The sequence below is a fragment of the Cuculus canorus genome, chromosome 6 (assembly GCF_017976375.1).
Source record: "Cuculus canorus isolate bCucCan1 chromosome 6, bCucCan1.pri, whole genome shotgun sequence".
Taxonomy (NCBI): Eukaryota; Metazoa; Chordata; class Aves; order Cuculiformes; family Cuculidae; genus Cuculus; species Cuculus canorus.
Window position 1 is genome coordinate 6,507,238 of NC_071406.1, and position 16,354 is coordinate 6,523,591.

The following is a 16,354-nucleotide window of genomic DNA, read 5'->3' on the forward strand; positions in this document are numbered from 1 at the left end:
AGCAAATGGGATGACAATTCTTCGTGAAGAATGGGCCATATTAAATACCCTGACATCCACTAGATTGAGAACTGCAAAATGAGTAAGGAAGAGTACATGTTTGTAGAGATAATACGGTGCTGATTCTTCATGTAGTTTGTTTTGCAGCAAAAAAAGCCTCAGTGGCTATTTCAAGCTCTGTTCCTGGCATCACAGAATCATTTACATTTTAAGATTTTTTAAGATTATTGAGTCAAATCGTTAATCTAGCACTGCAGGTCATGCTGGAAATAGTAATAATAAGCATAAAGATGCACAGAAAGTAGAGAATATGTAAGAGAGAGTGACTGCTTAAAAAAAAAAGTGCCCAAAATAAACAACACAGTTTATTGGGATCTGTTTACTCTTCTCCATTTGTGTTTCATTGGATGTTTTCAATATTATATCCTGACCATTTCCATGCTGCCTCTTCAGTTCAGAAACTGGTGGCAAAAACTCTGCTTCATTCTATCATGTGGTTCAATTTTCCTTGTGTTAAGAAGCTGGCGAACCTCAGAAATAGGTCTGATTTAGATACACGTCTTGATAGAGGTCAATGGAAATAATTACATGAATTGGCTTGCATTTATTATTTACTATTTTTATTTAATACAGCCATGTATTCTCCTTCAAGAATCCTATCCTATATGGTATTTTTTTTCATGAACAAATTATGATTTGCTCCCTGTAACCTTCCAAGGGCTGTGGAAATCACTCTTTTTCCTGTGTGGACACAGTTGTCTTAGCAGACATTGCTGCTCACAACACTACCAGATGCATTGCTAAATGAACATAACTACCTCATGTGTGAAATGATTCGGATAGAAGCAATCCACAGAGAAAGCCATTAGAGGACACAACCCAAGCAGCAAAAACTGATGTTGCCTTCCAACAGTTGAGAAATGCATGAATGGTAGGGGATCACCCCTGATATTTGGAGATTATTTGCTCCTGTAAATCCTTACGAGTTATTAATACATTTAGTTACTTAGGATGAAATTAGAGAAGTATCAAACCTTTGTAAAAAACATGTAATGGAAATTTCTATACTTAAGCAAGGAGTATTGGTTGCTCTTGCTGGAGGGAATTCCCGGCTTTGAATAATGTCTTACTAGATTTTAATATTTGTGTGTGACATTATTTCTTTTTCCTCTTTTTGTACTGAGTTTTTTTACTCTGTTTTAGTAAGTACAAAGTCTTATTTTAGAAGGCTACGGAATTACTTATATTATAGACATTCAGGGCTTGACTTTGAAGGCATGACTTCTATTAAATCCTTTTGCAAGCTAAGAGGGACTAAAACATGGTGCTTCTCAGTCAGGGAAAGTTATCATTTCCAGTGATTCAAGGCAGGGCTAAAATGTGAGGATGGTAAACTGTAAAGGCCATATTTGTTATCTGAGAAATCAGTATTTCCCCCTGAGTGCTAAGCAGTCTAGATTGCTCTAAATAAACTGGTTTATTGTTCAGGCTTACTGTATTATATATACTGAGTTTTTGCAGGAAAAAGTATTTTTAGAAATATTCTGTTTTAAATGTTTGGGTTTTTTGTTGTTTTTTTCCAAACATTTGAATGAATGTTATAGTCTTGCTAATGTTCATTCATACGTTCATGTAATACTTAAGAGTATTTCTCTCAGGGAGAAATACCTGGTCTAGCAGTTCAATAAGAAAAATAAACTGTTGCTTTCTTGGTCGTTAAGGAAGACATAGAGGTAATTGTGTTTAGATTCTTCAAAAACATTCCATAACGCCCCAAAGGGACCTCGTATTTAAAGGTGAAGACTAGAGGTAGCTGAAGTAGTTCTAGCGCTTGTGTGTCACACATTCAGACACACTTCATAACAAACGTTTGAGCGAGGCTTCTGCTGAAACACAAATTAATACATGTCTCTGTGGCTGGTGTCACTGCCACAGTTTTGAGGTTTTTGGTAATGGGATGGCCTTTACGGTATATCTCCTTGATATTTAAAAAGTCAGGGCAGAAGTCCCTGGTGACTGGAAAAAATGAAACTGCATCCATTTTTAAAAAGGGTAGAAAAGATAACCCTGGGAACAACTGACCTGTCAGTCTCATCTCTGTGCCTGGGAAGTTATGGAACAGATCCTCTTAGAAGCTAAGGCACATGGATGACAGGGAGGTGATTTGAGACAATCAGTGTGGCTTCAAGAAGAGCAAGGTGACAAACTTGTCACCTTCTGTAATGGAATGACTGGATCAGTGGACAAGGGAAAAGCTATGGATGTTGTCCATCTGGACTTAGACTCTAAGACCCCCATAATATCCTTCTCTTTCAATTGGAGAGGTAGGGATTTGCTGGGTGGACTGCTTGGTGAATCAGGAATTGGTTGGGTGGTCACATCCGAAGGTTGGTGGTCAATGACTCAGTGTTCTGATGGAGATTCCTGACAAGCGGTGTCCCTCAAAGGTCCCTTTTGGGACTAGTACTGTTTAATATTTTCATTAAATATGAGGCTGTATAAAAGGTAATCTGCCCCTCTGCTCTGCTCTGGTAAGACCCCCGGAGTACTGCATCCAGCCCTGGAGCCCTCAGCATGGGAAAGACATGGAGCTGTTCGAGTGGGTCCAGAGGAGGTCCATGAGGATGATTAGAGGGCTAAAGAACCTCTCCTGTGAAGACAGACTGAGAAAGTTGGATTTGTTCAGCATGAAGAAAAGAAGGCTCTAGGGAGGCCTTTACTACAGTCTTTCAGTTCTTAAAGGAGGCCTGAAAGGATGATAGGGACAAAATTTTTACAAAGACCTGTTGCGATAGGACAAGGGGTAATGGCTTTAAACTGAAAGAGGGTAGATTTAAATTAGATAGAAGGAAAGAATTTTTAATGACGAATGTGGTGAAACACTGAAACAGGTTTTCCAGGGAGGTGGTAGGTGACTCAGCCTGAGAATCATTCAAGGTCAGGTTGGACGGCGCTCTGAGTAACCTGATGTAGTTGAAGATGTCCCTACTCACTGCAGGGGGTTTGGACCAGATGGACTTTAAAGCTCTCTTCCAATCAAACCATTCTATGTTGCTATGATTCGTTAGTGTCACTTTGTGACAGGTTGAATTAATAGACCTGTGCAGAGGAAGGCTGCACTTGGCATCAGCAGAATATGCCCCTTAATTATAAGCTAAATCTCTAAGTAGTAATGCATAAAAAAAAAAAAAATCCCATGTGTACAATATAGCTTTTTTGGAAGACATCTAGATTATGGGACCTACCAATGACAAATGAAATTCAGTCCAGCTAAATGGATAAATAATAAAAACAAAAGCTATTCATAAACTGGAAAATGTACCAATATCTAGACAAATAAAGCAATCTGGGTGTTTCTGCTTTAAAGTAATCCCTAAAGTATTCATCCCAATGTGTACTGGCAATGAAAAACAAATCAAGTAGTACAGTGAATTGAATTACTAGTCCTATGCAATATAAATCAAAAGGAAATCCAAGTTTTTTATTGCTCCATATGGTACAGTTGGCCATTATCTAGAGAACTGTTTATAATACTACTCACAGCAAAGTAGAAAAGTTGTAATTGTTGGAGAAAGTGGATCACAAAACCACCCATAACAAGACAAGTGTTCATGTAATCATTCATAAAGAAAAATAGAATTTTCATTCAAGTTAACAGTAATGAAAGGGAAAATAGCAAAGAATTGACTTAATTCTAGGATATTCTGATTAGCAAAGGAAATTTGAGACCGAAAACAGGTAAGGAAAAAGCCCAAGAAGATGTTTTAGCAAAATTCTGCATGCAAAAAAAAGTACACATGTAACTTATGCATTATTATGAGCTCTCATGCATGCCCAAAATGTATCGAAGATGGGGATACTTAGTGGCTGAGGCTGTGAGCTGGATGCTAGGCAGCAATGTGTTGACTCCAAGAAGAATGTTATTAGAGATCTGATACTCTTCAGAGCTCAAACACCAACAGTGATACTGCAAGAGTTATTAATGAATGAAATTAGGGCACGGTAATTTGTGAAATTAATGCTGATTATGTCTTTAATATAAAATTCTGCTTCTGCATCTTGGATTTATTCATAGCATTACCCATCTTTACATCGTGTTTGCACAATCCTAGAAATTAGAGTTGATTGAACTTGATTCTGCCAAGAACAGTGATGAGTGTTGAGCTGGATCTGCTCCCTGCTGCAGTTTTCCTTACATATAATTCTGGAGGATACTGGGCTGCTAATAAAAAAGAAGGCAACTAGTAAATAGCTGAACAGGCCAAGACAAAAAGGGTTAAGGGCAAAGTAGATCACCCTGCTAACTATCATCTGGTAGGGACAAACCTAGGTAGTTGCTGGAGAAAGGTGCTCTGGCAGCTGGCCTGAGAGAGCGGATGAAGCTGAAGAGCAATGAAGATAAGGCTACAGACCGGTTGAAAGGGCCGTGTGACGGTTCCGCAGTGTGCTTTGGTCAGCCTGTCTCACAGGCACAGCCACCAGCTTCCTGCTGGTGCCACTGGTTGCGTAGTAAACAGTGCAAAGTACTTTGAGACCCATTCACGTTTCTCCTTTTAGACTGACAGGTGGCTTCTTTCTTAAATAAAGTCTTCAGGCACCTACTGTTTTGCTTTTTTCTCTTTTAGCTTTGTGTCCAAGGGAGGGGGTAGCCGATATAGTTTGCTGATTGTAACTTGCCTTAGGATGCTCAGTTTGCCTTTGAAGTTATAACCTCAGATTTAGGAATCTGTGGACTAAAATAGCTCATTAAAATATGCAGATGGGAAAGAGATTACCCTCCCTTTCCACTATATGGAATGAATTGAAATCTGTGGAGTCTCCAGTTATTGAGTTTTCTTTTTTATGGAAGCATTTGGCTTATATACGTCTGTTAGGACTAGAATGAATTTTAAACATGTTTCCACTGAGCACAATTAGACATATTGGATCCTCTATGAATTGTGTTGTCCTATGCCAAAATATAAACTGCGAGGTGTAAAAGGGATTAAAATGGATGTCAGAATGAAACAAAGTTAATATTGAACACCTCCATTAAGATCAATAAAAAATTTGTAGTTGTTCAGTGTATTTAACAAAGTTCTGGAGATGTAAAATGAAGTGTCTCATTGTTGGTTAAAATTAAAACATTGAAAGGCTGTTAGGAATCACAGCCAATGTAGCTACCAGAGAATAGATCACAATTCTAGCAGTAAGCTGATAATTAAACCTTTGTCTCAAGTGCGAAACCTCTTGCATATAATACAATGCTGGAAATTCTGTAGGTGAAATGATAAATGGAAACAGATATTTTAATTTGTTATTTTTAGACACTTCGGTAAAGAAACGAACATTAAAGCTCAATTCAGTGCATTGCCTTTTATTCCCCAAACTAATATGTTAGTTTTTACATCAACAAACACATTAATCAGAAGGAGGAAAATAGAAAACATAATTCAATGATCCAATAAGATTCTATAATATGAAGCTATTAATGAATAAAACTTGATAGATGAATAAACACCATGATATCAGATAAAAAACATAGCCTTCCAATACATGGCTTATGGAGTTTGAATGAGTTTAGGAATTTAATTATGAAATATTATTCTAACTTATCCTATTTTAAAGGTTCTCTGAGCTCTTGCCATATAAATTTATAGCATAGTACTTAAATATTGAATGGCTCTATATTTTTTTTACGACTTGAGGGGGAACTCCTAATTAAAACCAAAGCACTATAGATCTGGAGAAGTGTGTGGATTTTTTCCAATCTTTGTTAAAGATTCTAGGGATCCTTTTACAGCACAACATATCCCAAATTATCATATTAAATACTATTTCTTATTGTAAAGGTGTTACTCTCCTCTTTTGCTGCTTCTAATCTACCTTGCTCCCTTGATTTTCATGCCTGTTCTACTTACATGTTTCCTTTCTACATATACTCAAAGTTATTAACAGGAGTTTTTGATTTTTGGAGGGCAATTTGCCAAACTTTTATGTTTGTCTAAACAGTTTCAAGTTTTAATGAGAACGGAACTGTAACAAGAATACAGAATGCTTCTGATTTAATCCAAATAAAACTGATTTGCATTTCTTTTCCAGAAAAGGACTGATGCTAATTGCATGTTGTCAAGCTCTGTAACAGGCTTGGGTGTTACTGTGCTAGAAGCATGTACTTCCTTAGACTCACACCTATGTGGTTTTCCATGTGTCCACCTGTCTGCTATGAGATAATAACATTTGCGTCCGATCTTCTGGAAAAAAAAAAAAGACTGAAGCACTCAAACAGTTTGAGTGCATACCTGCTAACAACTTTTGAATGTGTTTTTCAACCAAAACTGGCAAAGAAATCAGTGATTACTGCTAGATGTTTTGTGAAAATATGCAGCTAAGTAAAGAACAGAGACCAAATCCTTCTGAAAAGGCATTTCTCAGCAGGACATTGAAATGCTCACACGGGATGATGTAACTGTCCCTGTTACAAGAAGACTTTCTGAGTAAATCCAAAATGAAAATCCACAGGTGGCCAGGCTTTCTTAGTTCTGATGAAAATGATGCATTTTGTGTACATAGAGTATTATATTGGCTTTTATTTGCATTTATCTGCACATACACTTAACAATATGCAATCTTGATATTTAAACAAAAAAAGATATCATGGTATGCTAGTCAGCATAAAATCTGTCCTACAGGACCAGCTTACAAACTAAAATTTATTTTCTGTGTTCCGAGTTCAAAAAACAAATAATTTCATTTCTAAATCAAATCACCTATCTTTGTTTGAAATTAAAGATATTGGTCCAGTTCCTCTAGCTTCTGTAAGATCTGAGACACACACATCTCCCTTTAAATAGATTCTTTAAATTATGACAAGTATTTGATAAATATTTAGACTACTGGAGTATTAGATCCTTTGGTAGACTTTGCCACCAACAAATGTTCTTCTAAAATTATACTAATCCCGAAAAAGTGATGCATTGAATTTATGCTTCCTAGAAAAAATCAAATGGAAAGTTTCTGTTTTCAGTGTAACTCCACTGACTTCCATGGATTTTCTGTTGATTTATATATGAATGAAATCAGAGAGGACCCAGTAGAATATGTTGTAGTTTACACAGAAAGGATTTATTACAAGGACTCATCAAAAGAATTTCTCAGCATAATTTATAGAACTGTTTACTGACTATAGCTGACCTTCAAAATTGCTATTAAATATTCACTCTAAGGACTGCTTTGTATATTTAACTAAAACTTCAGTTTAGAAAGGTTGCCAGTACGTTTCCACTTAGTGTCTCTGTTTTTCAATGGAAGACAAAAATGAATAGCTAGAAAATACACATCTTTTCCACCTCGAATTGACACCAAGAAGTCCAAGAATTTTTCATGAACAGTCTTATTTCATGGATCTAAATGTCCACCAGAATCAATGTGCTGGATTGGGCAATGTTGTACTCTTTCCTGCTTCCATGATGGGACTTGGAATCAGTGTGTCTTTGAGTATTTGTCCTGACTACACTTATTGAAGTACTTTAAATCCTGTTAGTTTGTGCATCAGTTGTGTGACTAAGGTCCACATTTTCTTGTGTGTGCTAGAGGAGAATATCTTCCCTGCAATTTTATTAGGAAAAAAGTTTCCTTTAGCCATATTCCAGTCAGAATATGGTACTGCTGCGCTTTTGTAGAGTAGAAATACCCTCTGAAAAGATGCTAGAACGTGTTAGGTAGTCCTTTTCAATGATGCATTTTTACAGCCTAATCAAGATAAACCCCAGGAGGGAAAGAGAGGTTTGCGAGATGGATCTGTGCCCCGTGTGGTTTTTCAAATGGATTAAAAGTCCATTTTATTAACAGAGTTCAGTGTAGTATGAAATAAACCTGAAAACACGTGATTTTGCCCTACCAGAAAGCCATAGGCTGAAATTTGCCTGTGATTTTTCCAGTCACAACCTCCCTCTTTCAGGAAGCTTCAAGAGCATTGCACCAAGGGCTGGACCTCACTGCTCCTGTTGTTTTGAGGCTACAGTGGTGGCGGTGAGTTGGATGGGACAGTAATGCCAAAGTGACTGAGCCAAGTTGATTATCCAAGGCTGGAGAGGGCGAGGGTGGGAGTTCTTCACAGGAGATGGCACGTGGTTGTGGATGGACCTGAGTCTTTGCAGACTGTTATGGGAATATTCCCCGGGTTGTGCTGTAAGAGGGTGAAGAGAAGTGATGTTCCTCCACTTCCATGTTACGGGCACCATACAGATGCAGCTGAGGCAGCAGGTTTTCAGGCAGCATTTCCAGCTTGAGTGGCCATTTCCCATCTCTGCCGGAAAAAAATCCCGAGCTCACTTGGTTAATTGGCATTCTTCAAGTCTATCTCTCTGATCACTGTGTATAGTCCTTGGGTGAGGTGCACTATTTATTTATAAATTAAATTTCATTTGGAGAAAATTTTCACGTGCTTTCTACCCCTCTTATAGGAAGACTTTCTCTCTTGAAGAAAACAGCACTTTGATTTCAAGAACTGCAAGTGCATCTGCAAACTAAAGGTACACTCTGTTCGATCTGCCAGGGTCCTGGGACTATTTCTGGCTCCACGCCTTTTTCTTGAGCCCCTGCTCTTTCCCCCACAGCTACCAGGGACAGGAGGGATAGATTTTCCTTTCTTTCAAGTAAAATGCAGTAGCATGTCTCCCATGAAAGGCAGACAACGCTATCTTCTACCCAGGCCGGGGAAACACTAATGTGGATATGAATTCAAGCTGTTCAAACATCCTACCCGTTTTGCAAACTGGACTTAAGATTTCCTTACATGCTCCACAAGAAATATCCCACATAGTTCCCTAGATTTCTGTTTTATTTCTTAATACTTCCTCCAAGAGCTCCAAAACCATTTTAAATTAAGTCAGTTGCAGCTGCTCTGTCAGGAATTCACTAAACACTGCAGCCACTGAAGCAATTAAAAAAATTGCACAGAAGGTAATTAAAAGCCTTACTGGTTCTTGCTATTAGACTGACATTTTAAATGCCTCTAGATGTTTTATTGTGCCAATAACCTATTTCCCTAGTCTCAAAGAGAAATATAACTGACATCAGTAATTTACTAAAGTATTCTACAGGTATCATAACGTTCCAACTAGAAATCTATGTTAAATCGCGGTGGTTTTCTGTTCTGAGCAGTCCTTGCCACACAACTTGATGAAATGGTGGTTGTTTGTTAATGGGTATTAGAGCTTAGTCTCTTATACTCCTTCCCCATCGTGAGCTGTGTAATATTTGTATTACTTGTACATAAAGAGACGCCTTCAGGTTATCATTAGCATGTGGGCTGGAGGGAGTCTGACAGAGATCCTCCTTTTTCAGTCAAACAATAGAGCAGAAGACCTGGTTTGCAATGCAAGTGGCCTTTCTCTGCTTCAATGAGCTTTACTAACGAGTAGGGCTATATGGGACGTGACCGGTTGCTGTCCACAAGGTCTGCGAGGACATAGCTGGGTTTCTCAGCACATCTCTGTCCTCCCATCTTGTGTTTGCAGAAAGGTTAATAGAAGATCCCTACAGAAAATTGAGTTGGTGCCCACAGCTAGAAAAGTTAGGCTGCCTTAGTACATCCCTTCCTAAAGCCCATGTGTGCCCAGGAAGGAAAGCTGGGAGGATATCGGGCAGTTTATTACCTTTCAATTTCAAGTCCAAGCAGAGACTTTAAAAGGACACAGGGAAATATTTTATTAAATCATTTTTTCCTGAAAGCCTCGAAATGCGAACGTGCTAATCCAATGACTTTTCAGAGTGCAAATGAACTGCTATTATTCATCCCTGATATGAAGTTATAGGAAAATCTCATGATGGAGAGGAAGATAACAGGAGGTTGCTTAAAGTTTTTCCCCTTGATTTATTTTGTAGAACCCACTGGAACACAAAATCAACACAGATTTTATGTATATTACACTTAGCTGTACAGCATACAGAAGTAAGACTATACCAGACCTCTGCACTGTGCTATAGATGGTAGAATATCTTAGAATTTGACAGAAATTATTCTCATGCGTAAGCACGAATAGCAGCATTAATGCTGAGCTTTCAACTTTCATTCCATTTTTTCTCTGCTGGGTCGTCTTAATGCTATGTAAACAGGGGTATTTTGGAAGAGATTTCAGCAATAAACAAACCCACACGTATTTCAGTGACCCTTGAGGAAGCCTACACAGGCTGGCAAACATTGACCTCTGTGGTGTCTTTTGAATCATATCCTGCTGATCAACACTACGTGTCTCTACCGTTTGCATCAACAAGAATGTAAAATGGCAAAACTCTCTTGGCACTAATCTCTGAAGCCATGTCTAATTCTCTTTTTTAATGAGGCATTGAATTATTCCATACAGTGAGACGCCTGTCAGTTTGCAGCATGGCTCCGTGTGTGCTGTTATGCCACCAGAGATAAACAATCAGTAGGATTGATCGGGCAGGCAATCAGTTAAACAAATCTGAGTAGAAAAAAAATTTGCAAGTACGCTGCTCAGAATGAAATAGATATTTTGATAAAGTTGCATAATGAAAATACGTGATGCGTGAATATAGTGACTGGCAGTTACTAATTAATAGAGAGTCAGCATTCACATGAATAATTTTTTTTCCAGATTTCTAATGAGAAAAGGTCTACGGTTCAGAACATGGAGATCCTTGGTCATTTCCCTCATTTTATCACAGATTTAGCCTCGAGTCATCTAATTTTTCCTCTGTGTACCAGCTCTGTTCCTCTATTATATAAGCAAAAATAGTGGTGCAAGGTACATTTCCTTAGAGCAAGGGTGGTCCTTCTTCTCAAGTCAGAAAGGCAGGGGGTAAGTTATGTACTTCTGTGAGAAATATAAGGCAGGTGGCTATGGTTCTGGCCATGCTCTTCAAGACTGGACACCTGTGAGTGCAGCCAAGTTCAGATGTAATCAAGAATCAGCAGACAGATCATTGTGGTTGTGTGACACTCAGTGACAGCCTATGTAGCATATCATATTTTCAGGGGGAAATGGTGTCCATGCAGTAAGCAGTGTTAAAAGAAGACATATCACAAGCAACAACCCAAGTGTACCCTCACTACCCCTGCCGCTAAGCCCTCTTACCCGTAAGTGCCATCACAGCATCATGATGAGCACCATGACAAAATAGTTAGTGAGTGCTTACTCATATCTCTATTAAACAGTTCAAGTACTCTTGGTGATACCTGGATTGCTGTTTAATAATCTTTGTCATGATCTCACGCCATTAAGCCAGAAGTGAGTCAAGCACTTTGGTCACTCAAACCTGCTCTGTTTTTCATTAGGTCCACGGGTTTCTACTGACTTTGAAGGGCATCAGATAATCAAATCAGGCATTTTATCACTTAGTTTTGTTGCATCCTGGTTTTACAAGCACTGTTTAATGCCATATGATGGATATATTGATTTCTGCATTTGCCTACATCCTAGCCAGCATATCGTTTCCCCCGGATTTATTTATGCTCAAAGGACCTGTCAGCTACTTTACATAATCTGTTCTTCTTTTTTAAACTCACGTCACAAAAAATCTCACCAAATATCAAGATTTCATTAAAAAATGATCCTTGATCCCTACTTGGTTAAGGGTGTGTTGAGTGTCTTTTTAACAAGATGGGGAAGACTTATTTCTAGCAAAACCTTGTGAAACTGGACTCCCATGCTTTGGCATCTTTGTATATAGGAAAGATCTCGCTGAGAATCAGAGATTCCTTTCACACTCCATACCATGAAGGAGTAGCGCGTCCGAAGAAGTCACTATCCAGCTGCTTATAACGGCTCTTGTTGCCAGAAGTTATCTTCCTTCCAGCCTGCTGGCTGAGCTGCTTGTGGGATTTCTCTGGATGAATCACTTAGCCCGGGCAGCTCCGATCATAGCAGGTTCCCATCAAGCAGGTGGGGTAGCACGGTTGGATCCAGCAGTGGACCCTTGTCCACGGCTTAAGAGAATAAGGTCTTACAAGGAGCAGTGTCTAAAGCTCTCGAAACAGGATTCTCTGCCTAGGGTGAAGCTCTGGTGTAAAGTCTGATGCTCTAAAGCTTGAAACAACATTTTAATTAGGAAACATATAGATGGTTGAGTGTAGTCTAAGAGTGTTTGGGTGGGAAACTTGGCTGTTTAGGTGGAATTGTGAAGTAGTGAGCTAATTCACTGACACGCGGTACAGTTTGTGATTAAGGTTATCTGCAGTATCTAACCTTTCAGTAAATGCCAGCTGCATAATGACTGTCAGTTTTTTCTCCTCGGATATTACATCGTAGAAGGTTCCCTCTGGCCATAAGAACCTGTTTAATAAGACTCTAATGGGAAATGACCAGTATCTGAGTATTACAGATTAAAAGTGACAATGCTAATTGACTGCAGAGGTATCTACATGAAGCGGGATCAGAAAAATCATTTAAGTCTAAATGGAATTGGACTGATTTGATATTTGAAAAAGCATTACATTCCTCTTGTGTTTGGCAGTGTGAATTAATTGCTCCCTGTGTCAGGCAGAACCAGTTCCTATGTAGCAATAGGCAAAGGTTGTTGGTGAGAGGAGAACGTGAACTTCAGGGTTTAGAAATGCGTATTATTTTACTAAAATTAGAAGTGTATGGGAAGGTTTGTTTTGTATTTGTAATTTTAACAGTGAGGAATGAAATGATATTGCGGAAATCAAATTCTAGAAAACTTTTAATGATTTGATATTGTGAATTTGTGAGTGTTAGTAAAACAAATGGAGTGCACAACCACATTTCTTGTTTGAAGATGCTAGTTTACCTTTTTTCTTAGCTCTTCAAACAGCATTTTGCAAATAAATAGAACGGGGAAAGAAAAAAATCATAGTTTTATTTTATGAGGAGTAATTGGTAGGAATCATAACTATAGGAAAGTGATCATACATGGCATATGCCTTTCTAAAAAATTACTTAAAATCATTAGATATCAGATAAACACGATTAATTTCTACACGGTTTCCTGTACACAATTCTTTAATTTCAGTTAAAGAGGTTTCAGTACAAATTAGTTTCTCTATGTGATTTTTTAGAGGTCTAAGAAGGGAATCAGACACACAACATTGATTCCAAGAAACATGCTCTGTGCACAAAAAATGCAACATTTTCACTAGATGCACAAAAGGTTTTTTTGAAAGTAAACATTAGATATTTTGTGAAAGTCCCAAGATCACGAAAAAAATTCTCTTCTAGCGTGGTTCTGAGTGCTTCAAAATACTATGCGAAAATAGTTGAAAAGATACAGAGAATGTTTAGCGGTTTAATACCTTATGTCATCATGCTTCCAACACACAGCCCCAAAAATACAACAAATTTAAATGTCTTGTGTATCATTGCAGCACATGAACCACCTTGCTAGGTTTTATTTTATTTTATTTTATTTTATTTTATTTTATTTTATTTTATTTTATTTTATATAAAAATTATTGTTTCAGTTCTCTGGTGGTTTTTAAAATCTGCATGAATGCAGGAAAAGCTGTCACTGAATTCCATAAATGTTTTCTGCATTAACTCATTGAATTCTGTATTGAATTCCGTGAGTTAATGCAGAAAACATTTATGTATGTGCTTAAATTCAGTATGTGAGCAATTTTGTTGAAGTTGGAGGAACATGTGGCATGGTTCAAACTAAATGGATCCATAAGTCTTTGCAAAATCATCTGCTTAGTGTCTCTGGTGGAAGATAAAGATGGAAAGAAGCATGGTAATTTAACAGGAATATGCACTGAAATGGTCTCTGCTTTTTCCTGACCCTGGTCTATCCCCAGCTCATACCTGAGAATGTATGCAGTGGACTCTGTGGGATATTCTGCCAATGTTAGAAAGAAAATTAACAGGGGGAAAAAAAAAATAAATTCTAAAGTCTTTAAAATACTGTAATTGTGCTACTGTACAATTTTCAGATTAAGGTTCAGGTAATTTACTTGTAAGGTAATTTTTTGTGTGTGTTCTGCTTATATAATGCATAAAATTAAGGAAAATGAAGGCTGTTCTTAGACTTCAGAATACAGGTTATATTTACTTTTATGCAAGAATTGATAGACCATTCGTACAGCTGTTGAAATGTAAAAGAATAATCCGCAGTTACTTGCAGTGCGTGGAGCTGGGAAACATATCGAAATAATCACCATGAAAGTGAACCACAGAATGTGTTGAACTTCGATATATGGCCTAATTCTTCCTCTGTGTCAGTCCTAGGCCAGGACTATGCAATATAAATAAAAATCCCAAACCAATTTCACTGATTTCAGTGCAGCTGGTCCTTAGATAAGTGAAAATATTTAGAGTTTCATTCTGTAGCCTTAAGTTTGAAGTAAAACGGACGATATTTTTCTTGCCTTTGATTATTTATAATTAAAAATGTATCATTAGAGAGCTAAAGAAAATAAGCGTATGAGTTTTTAAGTGAGTATTGTAACTTGGGTTAAATTTGATCATAATGGCCTTTGAGGTCTTTTTGTTCCACTAACTCAAAGCTTTCTGAAGCTGGCCTGCATAATTCAGTTAAATACATATATATCGTATAGCTGCATATTTATGTTTGTAATTCAACAGCCCTATTTGAAGTCATATCTCCTTATTCAGCTCACTGGTAACTTGGCTTAGCACCCATGAGACTTAAATATCAAACCACAGCATTGGTCTTTTCATAAGTAAACTGCCACTTTGCTCCTTCTTGATATCGGGAGGAATATTTTTGAAACCTGGCTAGATTAACAACTAATTGGATTGATTCGTAAGTGTTCCGCAAAGGTCAAAATTGACCATGTTTTGTTCCAGAGTAAGGTACCGATTGACTAGTGGCTAACTTGGTGAATGAGGTAATTTGGTTTTCTCTTTGCAAGTACTCTATGACTATTACAGAGTTACTTTACCCTATCCTTTAATCCTGGCTTGCCTAGGAATGAAACTGCAAATAGTGTTTCTTACAACATTTTGTGGTGAACAGTAGCAGAGGTTCTGCAGAACAAAATTTGAGATCCTCACCTATACAGCCTATTTTTGGGGGCCAACTTTAGGACCCTAATACCAGCTTATATGAAAATAAACATTTCCCCTGCTGTACAAGCTCCCTTGCTCTTTGCTGGGCTACGCACAGTGCTTCTTGAACATTTGGACATCACCTGGGAACATCTACTCCCCCGTGTGCAAATTACACCTTGATGACCCCATAGCTGAACACTGGAGATGACATCTTTCTCAGTTTAAAGCAGTGGTAAGAGGTTGTTTCACATCCTTTTATGCTTTTATGTTAGCATAAGATTTAACTGTGGACAAACGCAAGAATACACTAGCAGGAGAGGGAGATCCAAATGGAATTGCAAGGCATGATTCCTCAAAATTATATTTATTAAGCACTGTAGAGATTTTAAAAACAGAGCATAAGTCCTGAAATGTTTTACTTTCAAGAGCTTCAGCTATTTTTAAAAGTAATCTCTTTAATTAAATGTAAAGCAGAGATATTTTATATTTCTCCCTTATGACATAGCAATGAATATAAAGGCAAGAAAGGCTCCTTGTTCTTTTCACTGCAGAGAGGAATGTGTGCCTGCACAGATTTGCACAGATAGCTCCAGCAGGCAGCGTACAGGTAAATCATTTTTAATGCCACAAGACACAACAAGAAATAGTTCTGGTATTTTTTATTCCTGCTTTATCTTCTTCAGTTTATATAGGGAAAATGCACATATCCATTAAAAAATATGATTTACTTTTTATTTTTTTTAAACATCGATATTGTGCCAGAATCATTTTTAACGCAACCGTCGAATTCATCACTGTCAGTACATATAAGGATGGCTTCAATTTTTTTTTCTTGCCAACAACTTACCATTTTGACATGTAAAGAAGAGTCATTCTGTAAAATTCTGAACTTTTACCAAGGTAAGAAATGGCAAAATAATAACAACATTTGTCTTCTGTCAAAAAATATTGACATGGTATTACTACAGCAAAATTGGTTTGTGTTGTGAAGTGTGTCTCATAGATAAATCAGATTTGAGACTTTTTTAAGATAACTAAATTGTACTTTAGTATGATATATATGAGAATATCAAGACACATGATACCAAATTTCTTTTTTATTCTTTTTTCTTTTGCCAATGTGGGATAGGAGCACTTCACTTGGCAAAAAAAAAAAATCTCCTACTGTTTACCTGCCATCACTTTCTTTACACTTCACTTTAATGTGGTTCAATATGTCAATAAGCGGACAGTGCATGACTCAGCCTCGTATATGAAAAAGCAGTAGTAAGGTAATTTATGTACAGATTTACAGAAATATGCCTTTTCCTTGTCAGTTTAAATAGACATTATTTCAACATTTTAGGATAAGTACATTTCTATTTCCACATCATTAAAAT